The sequence below is a fragment of the Ammodytes marinus genome, assembly GCF_949987685.1.
Source record: "Ammodytes marinus genome assembly, chromosome: 11".
NCBI classification, from domain to species: Eukaryota; Metazoa; Chordata; class Actinopteri; order Uranoscopiformes; family Ammodytidae; genus Ammodytes; species Ammodytes marinus.
The window spans coordinates 9,170,970-9,189,120 of record NC_137215.1 but is presented as its reverse complement, the minus strand read 5'-3'; the positions used below and the strand labels follow the sequence as shown (position 1 = coordinate 9,189,120).

General features: G+C 41.9%; 1 protein-coding gene across 1 annotated transcript in view; it reads right to left on the bottom strand.

Annotated features, from left to right (window-relative positions):
- ctbp2a (C-terminal binding protein 2a) overlaps positions 1-9,383 on the bottom strand; it is a 65,599-nt gene extending 56,216 nt beyond the window's left edge. Inside the window, exon 1 of the mRNA XM_080037079.1 lies at positions 9,109-9,383. The gene's annotated coding sequence lies outside the window, so the exon portion shown is untranslated. The remainder of the gene's footprint in view (positions 1-9,108) is intronic.
- Positions 9,384-18,151: the final 8,768 nt, after the last annotated feature.

Here is an 18,151-nt window from a genome sequence, read left to right as displayed (position 1 = left end):
ACTTCATTATTGGAAAAATGTTCACCTAAGGTTAAAAGATGTCGGAAGTTATAAATAAAAGGCAGCATGCACTTTAAGTCACTGTTCATTAAATGCTGTACATTTATTAAAGAGGCATGTCTCTGCCTAATATGTCAGATATGTACTACAAGAATAAAACGATGCTGGAGAGACAGTCACATATATACACATACACAGTACAAGGCCTTAAAATATAATTCGCTGAATCTGTCTGAAAAGCCACAGGGACACCTTTTTCTAACCTCATAGAGTCCCGAGAGGAGAATTCACAGAGGGAATGAGTCTGTGGCTTCTCTCTGGCTCAGTCAAACATTAACCCACACAGTAAGTCCTTTTTGTTCAGGATCAGGAATCAAACATCTCCACACAGGCGAAAAAAAATCAAGCATGTCTTTGTGCGAACAAGCTTACGAGTTCTAAAGCCAACCGTCCCACTGAGCCCCACAGCACAGAATCAAAGAATTAGCCTCAGGCTCGCCAAACATTGGTAATAATATCCATATCCGTAATGGAGATGGCTGTAGCGATAAGACCCCCATCACTCAGCTTCCGCCACTCACTTTGTCAACACTTCCATAATAACTGCTAGCAACAGATGAGAAGCAAGGGTGACTGACAGCTCACCCCGTTTATCTATCTATAAAACAACAAGTAGCAAACATTGCTTTTGTGTGACATTGTGAAAGCACTTGCGGGTGTGTGTACGAGCACTGAAAAACGGCCACACCGCAGACACTGTCCATTGCTCAATCACATGAATGGGAAGTGCAGACTCTCACTAAACAGTGCGGTTTTTGGAGTCAAATGGTTTCATGGACATCTGCCAGATTTCACTGTTTGGACTGCTGCCAGTATTTATGCATGCAAGCAAATAGGCTGTTAGATGCTTAGAAAGCTTTGTATGTAGGCACTTTTTTTTTCTTGGACTGTGAGGATGAAGTTAAATAAAGAATAATAAAAAAAAAAGGTTAGGTCTAAGGGCGTGGCCACACTGGCAGAAAACGTGATCAGCTGATTCGCTCAAGGGGGTAAAGTAAATCCTATGAAATATTCCGTGTCAAGTTCAATTTTGGTCAACTTTTTCATGCAAATCTACAATAGGAAGCAGCCTTGACAGTGTTGACTTTTGAGGGAGCAGAAAGCTGGAGGGCTCAAAATAGCTTATTAGCTGTGTTGAACTATAATCTCCAAACAGAGGAGGTGGCATAACTGTTCCTAACTGACTGATACAGCAGCTGATGAACTAGACATGCGATTTGCCAATACTTTACCATGGTTTCACAAAAAGAAAAACAAAGCTCACGACTAAACCCACATTTATTTTTCTTGTACGACTTTCTGCCGTAAGCAAGTCTTAAAGCTTTCACACAATGCAATATTGACATCCTAAGAATTCCAAATCAACAAGGACCTCTCACACATATGCCCTGTTGTTGAATAACACATGTCAAATCACTTTTCTGTCAAAGAAAGGCTGAAATGGCATAAAATAACAATAACAAGTTTACCACATCTATGTAACATGTGGGATACCAGGCTCAAATTCAATAGCAATGTATCTCTAATGACATCACCAATTGTCCTGTGTCCACACAATGTAAACCCAAGAGACCAAGCAGGACTCTGAGACCAAATACACTTCACCAGCAGGTCAAAGTCCAATAAGATCCATGGCGCTTGTGGCTGGCTACTGCTAACAAAACAGCTCATAATAAACCAAGGACCCCATGCCTCACTACAGGGCTGCCCAGCCACTACCCCAGGGGCCCCGTCTATGACTTGCAGCCCTACTCTGCCACACAGCATCAGCAAGCTTGTAAAACAAGCTGTTAAACTTTATCTGCATCATAACCGTTGTGATAATACACTACAGATGCCAGAAACAAAAATCCTCAAGGGTTTTCATTCTGTATATGAGCCTATTCTTTGTGTCTATGTGTAAAGATAATCCCCATGCTGCCATAAAAAGAAAAGGACCATAAAAAAAAAATATTTAAAAAATAAAAAAACTCCACATAATCAGTTAATGCTGATGCACCATCCGCAGCTATTAGAAGAAGCCCTCAGACACTGTGACTGCACTCCTCCATATTGAAACATCCTATTAGTCTGCACATTCTCATAGCCATTAGCATTTAAATATGCAGGAGCTGTGCTCCTTTCAAAATGCCAGTTTTTTAAACTCTGCTGCAAGGAGAGTTCCTCAGTTGTCATAAACAACTTTTTTTATTCAAGGACCTTTTCAAATGTCAGGGCCAATCAAACACAGCACGACAGGTCTCTGGGTGGGAGAGGAAGAGAAAAACAGCTCGGAGGGCAGTGAAGAAGAGTGGACTTATCATGCATATTCATGGGGTTGGAAAGGTTCAATGACTGCAGTCTCAAAACAGTTTGTGTGGTAAAAGACGGCTGGAAAAAAGTAAGCTTCTACCCCCGCGACCCCCTCCCGCATACAAGCACACACACACACACACACACACACACACACACTTTTCAAATGTCAATGTCACAGACCCACAATGGGTAACGCTCTGTGTGCCCACAAGTGACTCCCAAAACCCCAACCCGACTCTTTTTCCCCCCCTGTTCCCCCCTTTTTCTCTCAGTCAGCACATTTGGGCAGAAAAGTTTTTTCGCTGCGAAGTGGTGCTCAGCAGAATGGCAAACAAACAGAGCCATCTCTGCGCTGGCCAAGGCTCACTTCAGCATTTTAGACATCTCTTTCAGTTTATACAGCAGCTTCCCTCACATCAGCAGGATGGATCCTCCTGACACAACTCTATGTCAGCTGGACTGGAATAGGGGGCTCTGCAGAGATACAATGAAACTCTTCCTCTTCCTCCCCCTCCTGAGACGCTGAGGCAGGAGAGTATAGGAAGGAAGGAAGGAAGGAAAAAAAGAGGAAATAAAACACAATACATACTGTATGCCTCTACATTCTGTCTGTGTGTAATCGTTATCAGGAAACTTACACTTCCACCACTGGCATCTCTCTCTCTCTCTATCTGTTTGTCATATTCCCTCTCTCTCTCTACTTCACTTCCTGCCTCCCTTCATTAGTCTCTGTCTCTTCACTCTGGCTCCAGCAAAGCACAGTCATCCAGGAGGACATTATTAGCTGTCAGCATTAACAACGTAGCGTAGCAGCAGTAGAGTGGGCTCACAGAAAAAAAAAGCCTCTTCTCTTGGCCCAGTGAGAGAGGAGCAGGCAGTCAGGACAGCCTGCTGTGTGCAGATGGTGCTTTTGTCTTCTGCTAGTTCCTGCAAAAGTGACATGCAGACATAGCACACACGTACATGCACACATAGTTGGAAGACGTTGCCGCTATTCATTCCCAATCCTCTGTGGTTTGCATGAAAGTTAATGGTAGCTCTCTATGCCAAGAGAAAAAAAGAAAAGAAAAAAGGGGGAGGTGAGTGGGAGAAGATCAACTCCTTTTTGTCTGCTGCTGGCAAACACACACACGCGCACACACACACACACACACACACACACACACACACACACACACACACACACACACACACACACACACACACACACACACACACACACACACACAGTGTGTTACATCCCTATTATATCTTGAAACTACACCCTTCCATCCATCCTCATCATCCCCCCCTCTTCACTCCATCCATCTCTGGCATAATGTCCCTGCATGCAGTTGAGAGCAATTAGGACTTCTTTTGGTGAAAATGGCCGGTCATTAAGGAGGATGCAGGGGGCTCCGAGTGTGATGGTTTACGCCAGGTGGGAGGCTATAGAGACAGCCAAGCGGTGTGAGCAAACTCCCACTGTCATTAATACAGGGCAATAGTAAACATCCTTCCACTGCCGCTATAAGCACTTCCCCTCCAATCATGTAATGAGTTAGTAATTTAGAGAAAAACTCATTTGTGCATCCACAACGTACTGTACACACACACACACACACACACACACACACACACACACACACACACACACACACACACACACACACACACACACACACACACACACACACACACACACACACACACACACACACACACACACACACACACACACACACACACACACACACACACACACACACACACACACACACACACACACACACACACACACACACACACACACACACACACGTGGACTGAAAGAAAAAAAAAAGCAATTGTGGAGAACAACACCCAGGCCTTCACACCATTTTCTGACAAAAAGAAAATCAATATTTAACTCCTTTCACGGCATGTTATTAGACCACTCTAATTATTCATTTAAAAGTGAAAAAGAAATGTGAAAGAGGGTCCTTCCTGATCAAAGCTTGATTCCTTCCTACACTATATATCTTGGAGACTCCAAGCCATAAAATACTTACATTTAAACACTCACGGACACAATGAGCAGGGAGATTATGCAGCAGTGTTTGGACACAACACACACAATAGTGCATTTTCTTTACAAGCAACAGCGCAACTAATTATGTTAATCACTTTGGGCGTAACATTTAAGATTTGGCAACGATGTGTGGATTGGATATGATTCCGCAGTTTAGTGTTCGATAGTCTCAATTATAAAAAAAACAACTCTGGACAATAATTGGCTTGTTTTCTGGCTACTGCGCCAGATGAACTGGGAGTGAGTATTAAATACATTATTTTGGATTGGCAAAGCTTACAAACAAGCGTGTCGGATGCCAATGTGGCAGGAGCTATAGCTTCAGAGGAGCTGTGGGGGTGGTGAAATGACTGCACTTAAGAGCAAACAACTGAGTACGAGTAGGCTATCTATTTCTCCATACTGTCTGTTTTATATCAGAGGCAGAGAGGAGTGCATGCTCACAAAAATTCAGAAGGTCCTGATATATGTATTTGACACACACTGTGCAAACAAACAGGCCTTATCAGTGAAGACAATCAGACACCTGCTGCTGTCTACTGCAGTCCTCATCCAATCTCTCTCTAAACTGTCCTTCACGGCCACAAGCAACAACAACAAAAAAGAGTGACATACGAGCAGCTGACACACAACAGAGCGCGTTGGAACAAGCCAGAAACAGGTGCACCAATTACACTAAACACACACACAGTGGATTTTAAAATGTCTCTTCTTCAAGACAAAGCAATTACTAGGCAGCCAGCATGAAATACAGTACAACAGGTTTCTCCAAGGAGTAACAAACTGTAGTATACTGAACTGTTGCCTACTTGCCTCATCACTGTAACACTCTGCAGTACTCACAGGTCTCAATCTGCAAAGCAGACTAGTTCACAGCATAATCTTTGTTTTCAACATCAAAGCCTCAACACAAAATGAGAATTAAGCTTCATGAAGTATAAAGATCCGGGTCACAGGATTACAGCAGGATCTTTTTCGGTACCACCAAACAGTGATTCCTTTTTTATATATATATATAAAAGGTGGAGTCAGTGATTCTGGAGAATGCTCGTTGTCAAAATAACTCTTTTCAAAATCAGTGAATATCTCCTCACGATACCTGTTCATACTGTGTGTGCGATGAAAAGAATATCCAGTGTTAATACACAGCCTAGGCTTTGTAAATGCGTACAGGCATGTTGCTATAGCTACTGTGGGCCCATTTGTTTACACATACCAGTTTACAGAGCCATGGCTGTATATTAACAGCAGATTATTTTTCAGCACACACAGTACAGACATGTAGCGGATCGTGAGGAGATATTTCCTGATTGTGACAAAATGTGATTTTGACAACAAGCATTCTACAAACAGCAGACTCCACCTTTAACTGTAGCAAACACTTAGAATTAATAGATGAGATGTAGCCACAACAAAAGGCCTGTGGTGTAAATCCAAAACCCATTGTGATGATTTCATAAAGCCAGCCAGTCCAAGCAACATCAGGCTGTGCATTTTTTTTTCTGGCCTCTTGCAGATGGCACAGTGTAATTTCACACCCATTACGCTCCTCTCCACAATGCATAGCACACAATTGCATGACAGTAAAATCCTCTCAAACCAGCTCCTATGGGAACTTTTAGAAGCCGTTAGTGGCCCGGCCATTATAGGAATCCTCAGAAGAGTTCACGAGAGCTATTCCAGCAGCGGTCCAAATTACTGTGTTAAATGGGAGTCTCAGGCTCGGAGAGTATGATTAACCAATTGTAATTACTTTGCTTCTGTGACTTCAAAAGCAGGCAGTGAACGCACCATTCAGAGATGTGTTTCCCCCCCCCCCCCTACCTCCGTCTCTAGCTCTCCCCTCTTTACAAATTCATCACGTCAACAAAACAGAGGGACATGGCAGGCAGCAGAGTCAGAGTAGTCGGCAACAGAAAAAAACACACAACATGCTGTCCAAAGAATAAAAGGCATGCCAAATGAGAGAGCGCTGAGCAAAAAAGTGAGACAGACAGCACCTGTGCTTTCAAAAACCCCATCATCTCTTCCTGCATCGGTGCACTTGCTCCCCAAGCCCCCTCTCTCTCTCTCTCTTTCTCTCTCTCTCTCTTCCTCTCTCTCTCTCTCTCTCTCTCTCTGCTACCCAGCGTGTTATAATACAGCACAAGCACACAAATGAGTCGCCACACAAGCATGTCGTACAGCAGATCAGCAATGTACAACAGTGCTCCCGACAAGCGCAAATCATGTTCCTAATCACAGTACACCGACTCCCAACAGTCACAAGGGAATATCTGTTGAGGCAAAATGAGACTCCTGATGTCCAATGCAAACACATGCATGCACACAAACACTTGGACTACTGATAGATGCCATCAAGCAGCACTAGCCGCGTGTGCATGATATCATAAATATTAAAGCTGTTGGTTTTGCATTTTCTTGGCATTTCTTCCTCCTCAGCCATAAATCAAAACAGACCTGATAGAGGCTGCCATGTACATTGTGATGCCGCCTGTGATGCGTTTGCCTTGGGAGGCCGGCTTTCATATCCTGAACACATGCAGATCAGAAAGAACGTGAGGAGAAGTTCAACCCCCAGCGGAGTTAAGGGGAGGGATAGGGGGAGAGGTGGGAAAGAGGAAATTCCCTGTAAGCATTGAATAAACTAAGAAGTATTGTAAGCAATGCATCATACACAGAGCCGGCCCAAGCCTTCAGGGGGCCCTAAGCGAAATATGATTAGGGGGCCCCTCTCCAATGTTAGCGCTGCTGAAACTATAGATCTTTGTTAAATATCATTCACACACCCAGTGTTTTCCGCTAGTGCCTCCACTGTGCGGCTGTGCGAAAATATTAGACAGCCGAGATTCAGACCCTCCTAGGGGGGTCCGGGGGTATGCCCCCCCGGGAGATTTTTTTAACCTTTTTAAAGTGACATGCATGAATCTGGTGCACTTTGAGAGGAAAATTAAGAGGCTAAATCTGAGAAATTTTGTGTGCACAAATAATTTGGAGACACTGGGTCAAATGAATTAGAAGCTATTGAAGAAGGACACATGGATTTTCCATAAAAATATTAATATAAAATAAAATATTATGGGTTGGGCTTGGAGCTCTTTTTCTTTTACGGGACATATTTCTCTGTAATATAGTGAATGCATTTAAATGCAGTGTGAGGAACGAAGCAGAAGAACTCTGTTGTCCAGCTACTGTATCTTTTTTTCCACAGACAAGGCTGACATAGGCTATAGACTATACACAGTGCATGGGCAACTGAGGGCAGCCCCATTTCCAATGTTTTTTAAATCAACTCAATACACACTGTGCATGGATGTGAACGTGACATGATCAGATAATTTCGGATTTCCTCCCAGATGAACTGATTACATTTTTAGGCTATTAATTATCTAGACCAAAACATTTTATTCCTTTTTTTGTATGATAACTCACATTTGCATAGTATGATGTTAATATCAAACACACAAACTAAAAAAAAAAAAAAAAAAAAAAAATCTTTTTTTTTTTTTTTTTTTTTTTTTAGGGGGCCCCCCAGGCAGTCGGGGGCCCTAAGCGGCCGCTTAGTTCGCTTATGCCTCGGGCCGGCTCTCATACACATATGATTTATTTCTTGTGGGAAAGATGTCCGTAATCTAAATCTCTGACTCAAAGCCTGGCTTTTGAGCTGACCAGATGTTCTAATAAATGTGGCGTGTGGAAGGGTGCGGGGCCACGGCCTGTATATCACTCACAAAGGACTTCGGTTTTTCTTTCTCTGCGGGCAGGCTCCACTCTAGGTTCAACTGCCTGTTGTGACAATGCCCACAGGGAGAGAGCAGAGAGAGAGAGAGAGAGAGAGAGAGAGAGAGAGAGAGAGAGAGAGAGAGAGAGAGAGAGAGAGAGAGAGAGAGAGAGAGAGAGAGAGAGAGAGAGAGAGAGAGAGAGAGAGAGAGAGAGAGAGAGAGAGAGAGTCTGTTGCCAGCAGCACATCTGCATACAGCCTCAATCCCCACCCCTTCACTGGACAGCCAGACAATGGAGCCGCCCTCCTCCTCCACTTGAAGCTTTCCTCCAAATGCAGTAAAAAAAAAGAAAAAAAAAAGAAGACGAAGAGGGATAGTGGAGAGAGTTGCATTTTAAGTACCGGTGCCCACTCATTCCCTGTCAAAACTGTGACATCTAATAAAGGGTAATCCTCCTGTTCCTAACTGTGCAGGTGTCCATATGGGTGCCTGATTGGGTCACTAATTAAGACCTCATTAATTAGCAAGGCTGCAGATGACAAACGTGTCCAAACTGGGAGTTGTTTTGGTTATACACATGCAAATGCACAATAACACACTTGTACCAAACTTTTGATCAAACTCTTCACGTAGAGCCTACGTCAATATGCTGTGTGCTTTAAAATGATTTATTTTAAAGAGCCTAATCACTATATAGCCTAAAAAACAATCATTCATAATTGATCTTAATGGGATCTTTAATGTGTTTACCATTACATTGTGGTTGGCCAGCTCATTAGGAACTTAATAAACCCTATTCCCACAACACTATGAAGTATCGTCTAATGCCTACTCCCACCCTCCCTTGTCCCTCCTTGCTGATGGCGCAGGGACACATGGACAGCGACGCGAGTATAGCTTTCAAAAACTATACCCCAGCGGAGCACACACCGAAATATTTTACACCACCTTTTTTGTTTTTGCGATAATCTTGAATCCTACCTCGACTGGATGTTTACTGAGAGTTCAAACGTCGGCTTTGGGGGCTCCAGAAATAGCATCGCAGGCTACGCATTTCAAATTCGCTTGTTATCTCGGATTTAGATAATGATCCACCTTTAGATGACATAAAAACTTAATCCTGAACGCCACGGGACAATCTCCGGCGCTGGGAAACGGTTCCTCGTGTTGTTTTCGAGGGGGGGAAGTAGCCTCGGCTCCCGGTGTGCCTGGTTATCCTGCTGTTTACTTAAATACGCTTCATAAACACTCCTATTCTTTTCCTCCTGCCAGAATTGAGAGGTGTGTATCAGTTTGCTTTTCCTTTTTTTCTCTCGCTTTTTGAGTGAGGCGGAGCCTTTGCCCACTTCTTCCTCACACACACACCCACACACACACACACACACGCACACAACCACACGCTCTCGCGCACACACACACACACACACACACACACACACACACACACACACACACACACACACACACACACACACACTTATTTTTGATGGAGATGGGGTAGCGGGAATTTAACAGAAAGGCAATTCGTGGTTAGGCCTATCTGTCCTTTAAGACTCGATTCAGTTTCCACTGCAATTTAAAGTCTAGGCTAGATGAAATTGGTTCGTTTCTAAATATAATAATTGATAGGTTTAGGTTTTATATAGCGCTTTATTGCCTAGGCACTCAAAGACGCTTTACAGGGTTCCTGGTTCAATTCGTTCACACACAGTCATACCGGTGGTGGTAAACTACTATAGTAGCCACAGCTGCCCAGGGGCAGACTGACTGAAAATATAATTTTAGCAAATGTTAAACAATACGATTTTAAATATGTCTACATCCAATGAAGACACCAGTTTGCAGACATTTCTTATATTGGCCCTAGGGGATTTAGCTCTTCCAAAGTAGTTTTGTAGACTGTAGGCTAGATTCAAGTTTTTAGTAGGCAACAATTAGCCTAACTTGAAATCATTTCATTAACAAAATTACAACTTGTTGAATAGGCCATCTTTAGCTAGTTTCGACTTAATTGTCCACAAAACATCTCTGAAACTAGACTCCTTAAAGGTGCTACGAGGAGCTTTTAAATATTTCTTAATGCCTTTGTGATGGGTAGCCTACGCTCAACCAGGAACTACAGCGGGCGTAGTAAAAACACTACTGCTTTTGTCCAAAGGGGGTGCAAGAACGAACACAAACTGAAAGTTCCTCGGAGCACCTTGAAAAGACAATTAACAGAATAATGTCTCTAGCTAGCAATAGGCCATACGTTTACCTAAAATACACCATTTGGTCTTTCGGCCAATGTTATTGGCCAAATTGGCTTATATTTATTTTTAATTTTATTTATTTTTTGGGGTTTTTAGGGACCTCCTAGTCTATTCTTTAATTCATTAGGACTACTTGTTTTTTCTTTTCTTCTCCAAGTTTTTAACTAACTTAATGTAGCGTAGCCTATTTGAAAATAAAAAAAATTGAGTTGCGCCATTAAAACCATTTGTTTAACGTCTTAAGTAGTTAAGACGGTTAAGACTTTAATAATGCGTAAACCAGTTGCCACAAAACATGAAACGCCCTCCAGTCAAAAAAAACACTGAACTGGGCTATGAAATAATTCCAGCGTCACAAGTTGTAAACATATCTTCATATTTGAAGGAGTCATGACATTAAGTCAGGGGTTAACCTCTGCTCCACTGTGCAGTCTATCATTTGATATTAATTTAATCGTTTTTAAGATAATAAAAGCTGTTTTATTTGAGTTTACTTTCAATAAAATACAACAATGAATCATCCACTAGGCCTACAGCAGGAATGAAACCTTCATGTAAGTTAAACAACGATTACTTTGTGAGCACAGATAAACTAAAGCTCCCAGGAAAATGCACTAGCGAGGCAGCACGGGTACTTACATCATCGTATATGGTTTGGTTTTATCCATTTCCATAAAAAGTAGCAAAGCTCTCTTAGTTTAGTATTTTGTGTTTTTAACTTTGTAGCTGTTATCTAAAAGCAGTCGACTCCTCTCTGTCTCGCTGTTATTACAAACATGTCTGAGCTAACCTTGGCCCCTTCACATACCCGCCGTGGACTTGACTTTTTTGTTGTGACGAAACTGGGATGTTTGGCCAGTGAAACGGAATTTGTGCCTTTTTAAAAATACAGGAATATTAAATAAACAACCATATTATGCAGTTAATCAAAAACACCTTATTTAGGCATCATATCAAGCTTGTAATACTGTCGAGGAAATAAATGTTCCAGAGAATTTAAGTCATTTGCATTGAGATTTTTAAGGAGATTTTTTTAGGTATACTGTCTTACTGGAACTGAACCTGGAAGTTCCGATTTCACTTTAACTCTCCATGCTTGACCTCACCAACCGCTTGTGCAACCATCCATAACCAGGGGGACTTTCTAAAACACATTCTGGCTATTGTACAGGCTGATTCCTCTATTTGTAGACTCATTCTATTTAAGTTTGACCTTAAGGCCAATAATTAAATGGATACATGCTTGAATGGAAGAGGGGTTGAGTAGTTTTCTTTTTTCTGGCATGTGTTGAAGAGTCTTCACAACAGTATTTAGACCTTCAGGGGAAACACATTTACATGAACAGTCAACTGAATAAATAAGATGTGAAAAATGTAAACGATTATACCATTGTAAAATACTTTCTTTTTAATTCAGAGCTCCACTGCATGTTAACTTGTGCTCACTTCAGTCCTCCTCTTCATACCACAGGTGCAGATATAGCAGCAACTGCAGCTGTGCATTGATGTCATGCTTAAAACATGTAAGCTATGGTCTAACTTTTTTTTGCATTCGCACCAAAGTGTCGGCCATACAACACGGCACAGATGGCCGAAAGCATCTTTGGATTTCCCGGTCCATTCATTGTCACTTGAGCATACTTTTCCAGCACTTTTACATATCTTTTTGTTTGTGTGTCTTTCTTGGACTGTGTGTGTGTGTGTGTGTGTGTGTGTGTGTGTGTGTGTGTGTGTGTGTGTGTGTGTGTGTGTGTGTGTGTGTGTGTGTGTGTGTGTGTGTGTGTGTGTGTGTGTGGACCCAGGGTTGGGGGGGGGGGGGGGGGGGGGGGGCTCTTGGCTCTGTCCTGAGTGCATCTTTCCCTGTGGTCATTTTGTCCTCAGCACAATGTAACTACCGGGCACTAACCCAACTATACTCCAAAGACCAGCAGCAGCCAACAGGGGACCCCAACTGAAGCGTGTGTTTTTGCAATGGCAGCAGAGGGGACGGATGACTGGAGGAGGAAGAGAGACCAGAGGAACAGTTCCAATCACTGCTGCAAGGTTGTATCTGTAAATTAAAATTGAAAAGGCATCACTTTTTCTGAAATGAATAAAAAATAAACACAAAGACACTTAAAACTCCCATCAAACCAATACATCAAAATCGAATCATCAATAACCAAGTCGATGATGTGGTATATCATTTAATCACGTAAAATGACACGTATGATTTAGTAGCATACTATACTGTATATATCCTACATTTATTTGTGTGGCAGAATACCCCTCTATAGTTATTTCCAAATCTGCTTTATTGATAAGGATTTAATCCTAAACAGGCTGTGTTGGCTAACTATGAGCTTATGCCCTGGTTTGTTTACCACGGGTCACTTTGTAAGTCACCTTACTGCACTTTATTTGTTTTTGCACATTTTAAATAGCGATAAGGCTGCATGACTTTCAGTGCCTTTCACCTTTTTTGTTGTATTGTTCTTCAGCCACCAGCATTGTAGCATACTGTTCTAAATCAATACAGTCTTGAAAATAATTAAAATCTTCACCACGTTTTTTTCTGATATTATAATTTGCTTTTGTTTATATACACTTGTTCCTGGAGAATGAGAGTCAACACACACACACACACACACACACACACACACACACACACACACACACACACACACACACACACACACACACACACACACACACACACACACACCTCTAATCTGTTCACTGTACAGTGGGTATTTGAGAGGATCAGTAGTGTGCGACTGCATATTTCTGCAGGGAGACATTATTTCTTCCCTCAATTCCTCCTGGCAGAGATCTGAGTGTTTGACCTTTTTAAAATGCAAAGCGATTCTTCTACTCCGGAGAGTGAACGGGAGGCTCATGATTGTGCCACTAAATTTGAGGGACTTAATGCAGTAACTCACAGAGAGAGAGAGGGAGAGAGAGAGCTGTTCTGCACCTGCTGGAGTCAGGACTCGGTTGTGGGGATACAATAACATCTCCCAGGGTTATGTTAATCTTTAAGGAAGGGTTATTCTTATGCTGCTCCACTCTTTACCTCATTTGAATGAATGTTTCACTGCAACCTTGAATCAGTCTCTCGTGTTTAAATCACCTTATTGCGCAGCCTTTCCTTTCACTGGGGCCTGCATGCGAATATACTACAATAACACTTGGGTGTTTTGCTTTGCAGTCTCTAATATGAAAATAAACAATTGAATGTGTTTTCACTCAGTCCAGCCATGCAGTCACCCATATTTCATTATATCAACTAACCTGTTATCATTCAAAACTAACCTTGTTTATTTCACTACAGATGACCCAGCTACCTCTGTAAGGACCTCGCTTCTGATTTTTAGATCCATAATTTCACATCTTTGCTCCTTTCCCTGAGGAGAGGAAGTGCCGCTAATTTAACTAGAACATCACTACCAGCAGCTTAAAAATGGAGGTCATGTTGAATTGGAAATTTAACAACTTATGACACTCGCTACATATGGGATATTGTAATGAGCAGCTCGTGGGAGAGTAATTAACATTTGATGATAATGTCAGATTATCAAGTGTGTGTCATTGAAACAGAATGTACCTCCTCTATTCAGTGAGACGCGGCACATCTTTTAACATTGCTTTTTGAGATGAAAAAAACAACAACAACAAAAACACAGCACCACACTCGCATCCAATTATATTCCACCACTGTAAGGCCTCTGACACATTCATGGCAGCCTGTAAAAGGCATCCATTGGCTTATATTTACGCCTCAAATAGAATGCAAATGAGGCAGATTTACCCCTTCTGACCGGAGAACAAGTGTGAAAACGGTTCATTAGACTTGTTGTGAGGCCCCTGGATGTTGCTTCTTCATCCAATAGCAGGACAGATAAAACTGTGAATGTGTATGTGTGATGGGAATACATAAACTGTACTGTATATGGTACGTTATGGAGCTGAAAGCAGAAAGTTATACAGTCCCATCTGAACAGAAACATACGCTGAATTGTCTGAAATGTTGTTGATCTTCAAGTTGCACCTCTCTATTCCAATTAAAGGATCATGTCAAATGCAAAACACTTCACTTGTTCAATCAGGTTCCCACGAAAATGAACAACCGCCATTCAATCAAGCATGACAAAGGGCTTAAAGTAGCGGATTTTGTTGTTTGGTCTGGCTCCTGATTTATAAATTGGAATAGATGCTTAGGCATTTTTTATCTCATGAGATCAAAAAAATGTATGATACTGACTGACCTGAAAGAGCAGACGAAGTTGCAACTAGGCCTTGTGATGAAATACTTGGTAATTTTGTACATGTAATGTGGCAATGCCATACTCCGCCTTTGTTAAAGGTAAGAAGGATGATTTTGAGCTAATTATGTTAGCTAAATGGCATTTTTTTTAAGCAGAATCGGGGCTTCAAATGCTAAGAGCATAAAACATGAATCATCCTAATCAAACTCTTTCTTTATTCTCATTAATCAGATTTCTCTTTAATCACAGCTACACTGACAAACAGACACAGCCTTGAAATATAATTTCCATCGTATAAACTATGCATGATGAATTCATCCATCCAAACTATTTCATTGTTCTCTCTCCGGGGTCGGGTACTTGAACATACTCCTGCTTGTACAGTATGTCTTTGTTTACAACCAGGCTAATGTTATTATACTCCCCACCTACACACAAATTAGCATGCAAACTGAGTCGGAGGTTGCGGAAAAATACAGGGAGAAATGTGATTTAGAGCAAGGAAATGTCTGATCTTTTGCAGCAATGCTTCTGCAGCGCTATGCCCGGGCACGGAGGACACTACAGCTTCAACAGGGGCAGAAGGCCTGAACCGGACAGTGGCTAATAACTCCATTGGAGCACACATATGCAACACAAACACACACACACACACACACACACACACACACACACACACAGAGCCACATACTGTAGCTGAGCTTTAGCATGGGTCCTCTTATCTCGGCTGAACAAACTCCCCGAGTGATGGGAATGTTCTCAGGATGTTATCTTGTCCTCTGTGTAAATGAGATAGCCAGCCACCTTTATCACCGCACTCAGACTCTGCAGGGCCCATGACCAATACTGGAACAAGGACCACTATGGCTGCCAGGGGACACTAACCAACTGGCTGGCCTGGATAAAAAACAAACAAAAATAAAAAAGACTGTGAGGGAATTGTAGGCACTGCAAGTGGAATGACTGACAGGAGATTGGAAGGAGTATTGTGGTTAGCTATAGCTTAACCCAGCCGAGGGAGTTCGACTCTATGTCTTGAAGGCCAATTTTTGACTTTAAAATTGTTATTCGGACAGGATGCTGAATGTTTGAAAGAGATGGAATGTTAAACACGAGGAGAAAGTCCTCCTGTTAGCCTTGACACCTTATTAAAAAAAAAGGATCGAAGAAGAGAGGGGGAGAACAAATCTTAAGAAAAATCGACGGGAAGCTATACATTAATAATAATTGTCAAAAGAATAAATAGAAAGAAAGATCTTTGAGAGTTATGTGATCTAACCGCAGCATCTCCATGCAAAGTCCCATCCTTAATGAATAGGTAATGGACAAGATGCAACATGGACAACTTCATAACGTCAGAACATTATGCCAAAACTGACACAAGACTAAAAAAAAAAGGGGTCGATTTTGTTCGACAAAATGTGATTTAGATGTGCGCACAACAGAGTGTGTCAAAACAGCACAGCAGCCTTTTTTAGAAAAGAAAGCACAAACACACACAATGTCGGCAATACAAATCTTCCTTCTGTCGCTGTCATTGTGGCTGTCTGGCAAATCCACCTCTTGTTTTCAAAGCTTTAATTTTTTTTTCTTCTTCTCTCTCTAACAGGTGCAAACCCCCCCAACTCAACACATCAAAGAGACACATGCACCTGCGAATAAATCACAGCAAAATGGTAAGAATCCTAGACTGGGGCCTCCTCACACCAAAGAGGTAGGATTCAAAGTGTCTGATTTAATATTTATGAGGTGCAAGGCTTTGGTGGTTGAACGCTTGTTTACCGAGATGTGTCTTTTGTCCTTGGGAGCAGTTTTTTTTTTGATATTCCACCAAGTAAATGTATTTACATATACTTGCGGTTTTTCCCCTACATGATACAACACACATACCTGGCCTATAACGTGGAGCCCACGGCACACTCAGCCACATACTGATTGACGGACCATTTCACTCCCCTGTGAAAGCCTTAAAAGCCTGACTGCTATTCTGAGAGAGCTAATGGGAGTTTCTGATTATGAAGTGTTGGTGGCAGGAATTGTTCAAGTTGTGGCAAGTCCGAAGCTGCACCCACAGGGACAGAGGTGGCAGACAACTGCAGTCTAGACCAGGCAGAACCAACTGTCAAAACACAAGGAAAGGTCGTTTTCATTAATAAACACTTTCTGTCCTTAGCTGATTGAAAATAAATGTTCATAAATATTCTAAAACTTAAGCTTTTTTTACTGTCTACTCTAGACCATTTGACAGGACTGTGTGGGCGTGGCTGTATCAAACGGTCTCCAGGGCAACGGTCATTGTTTTTATATAATGTTCGGGCAGAGAATTGCTGTGATTGGTTCAAAATACTTAATGTGTCATAAGAGGCAGATCATGCTCCACCTCATCTAAACAGAATTACTGTAAGGATGATCAAACTTCAATGACAATATCTCTAATTTGGATTGATAATATTTCAGATGCTTGCTATTATGCAAGTAACTCCCCAAATTACACTGTAACATATATGTTTTGGATTTGGGTTTAGAGGGACTTTAAGATGTGTTTTAGATGAAATTATTTGTGATCTACCCACCATACATTTTTAACAACCACATGCAGTGGACCTATGTTTTAGTGACTTGGCAAAGATAGTGTCCAAATGGTCCAAATAGAGGTTTATTGCTCTATCTGTGCACCTGTTTGTTTCTGTTGGTGTGGGCCGTGCACCTGCAGCCAGCAACAAGTGAGACAATCTCCACTTGAAATCACAAGGGGTGACATTTCAAGATGGATGTATTACAAGCTTTCTTGTGTTATATAAAAAGATGGTGGGATGTACAGCACCTTTTAAGAAGCGAAACAAACTCCTGCAAGGTCGGCGGCGTATGTGGATCAGCTAATTAGCCTACTGTAGCTCAAAGAAAGCTTGTGAGGAAAAAAAAAGAATTGCCATCTCCCCAGCGGGTACTTAAAGAAAGCAAGCAGCTGGTCAGAACGTACTCTGGAGAAAACATCAGCTATTGGAGAGAGTGGTTGGGGATACTCTTCTCTTAAGTGCCTTTTTCTCTGAGCAGAGTTCTCTGTTTCTCACTCCCACGCTTCCTCTTCTCTTGCATGGGCGGCCCACACACACACACACACACACACACAAACAATATCCATCCCTTTCATCCCCAGGGGTGAGACAAACCAATGCATTATGACTCAGATCAAGCTTAATTTATTTCACATGCTCCAATTTAAAGTCTTCATGTTGAAATGCACCGAACAAAAATAGCTGGATTCTTTCTCTAATGATTTCCCCTCACATTTCCCTCCAGAACATGCACATTACACAGGTTTTGCTGGTTAGAACATTTCTCACACAACTTGGCTGTTTGACAACTCAGTGGATCAGGCCAGCTTGTGAGTCATGCTGACCTGCTGCCCTCTGCTGGCAAATCCCTGAACTCCTAACAGTCTACACAGGGCTACTGAGGTGGCTCATGATATACTGTGCATGAAATCAATCCAGGATTATGTTTAAATGTTTCTATAACCTACAA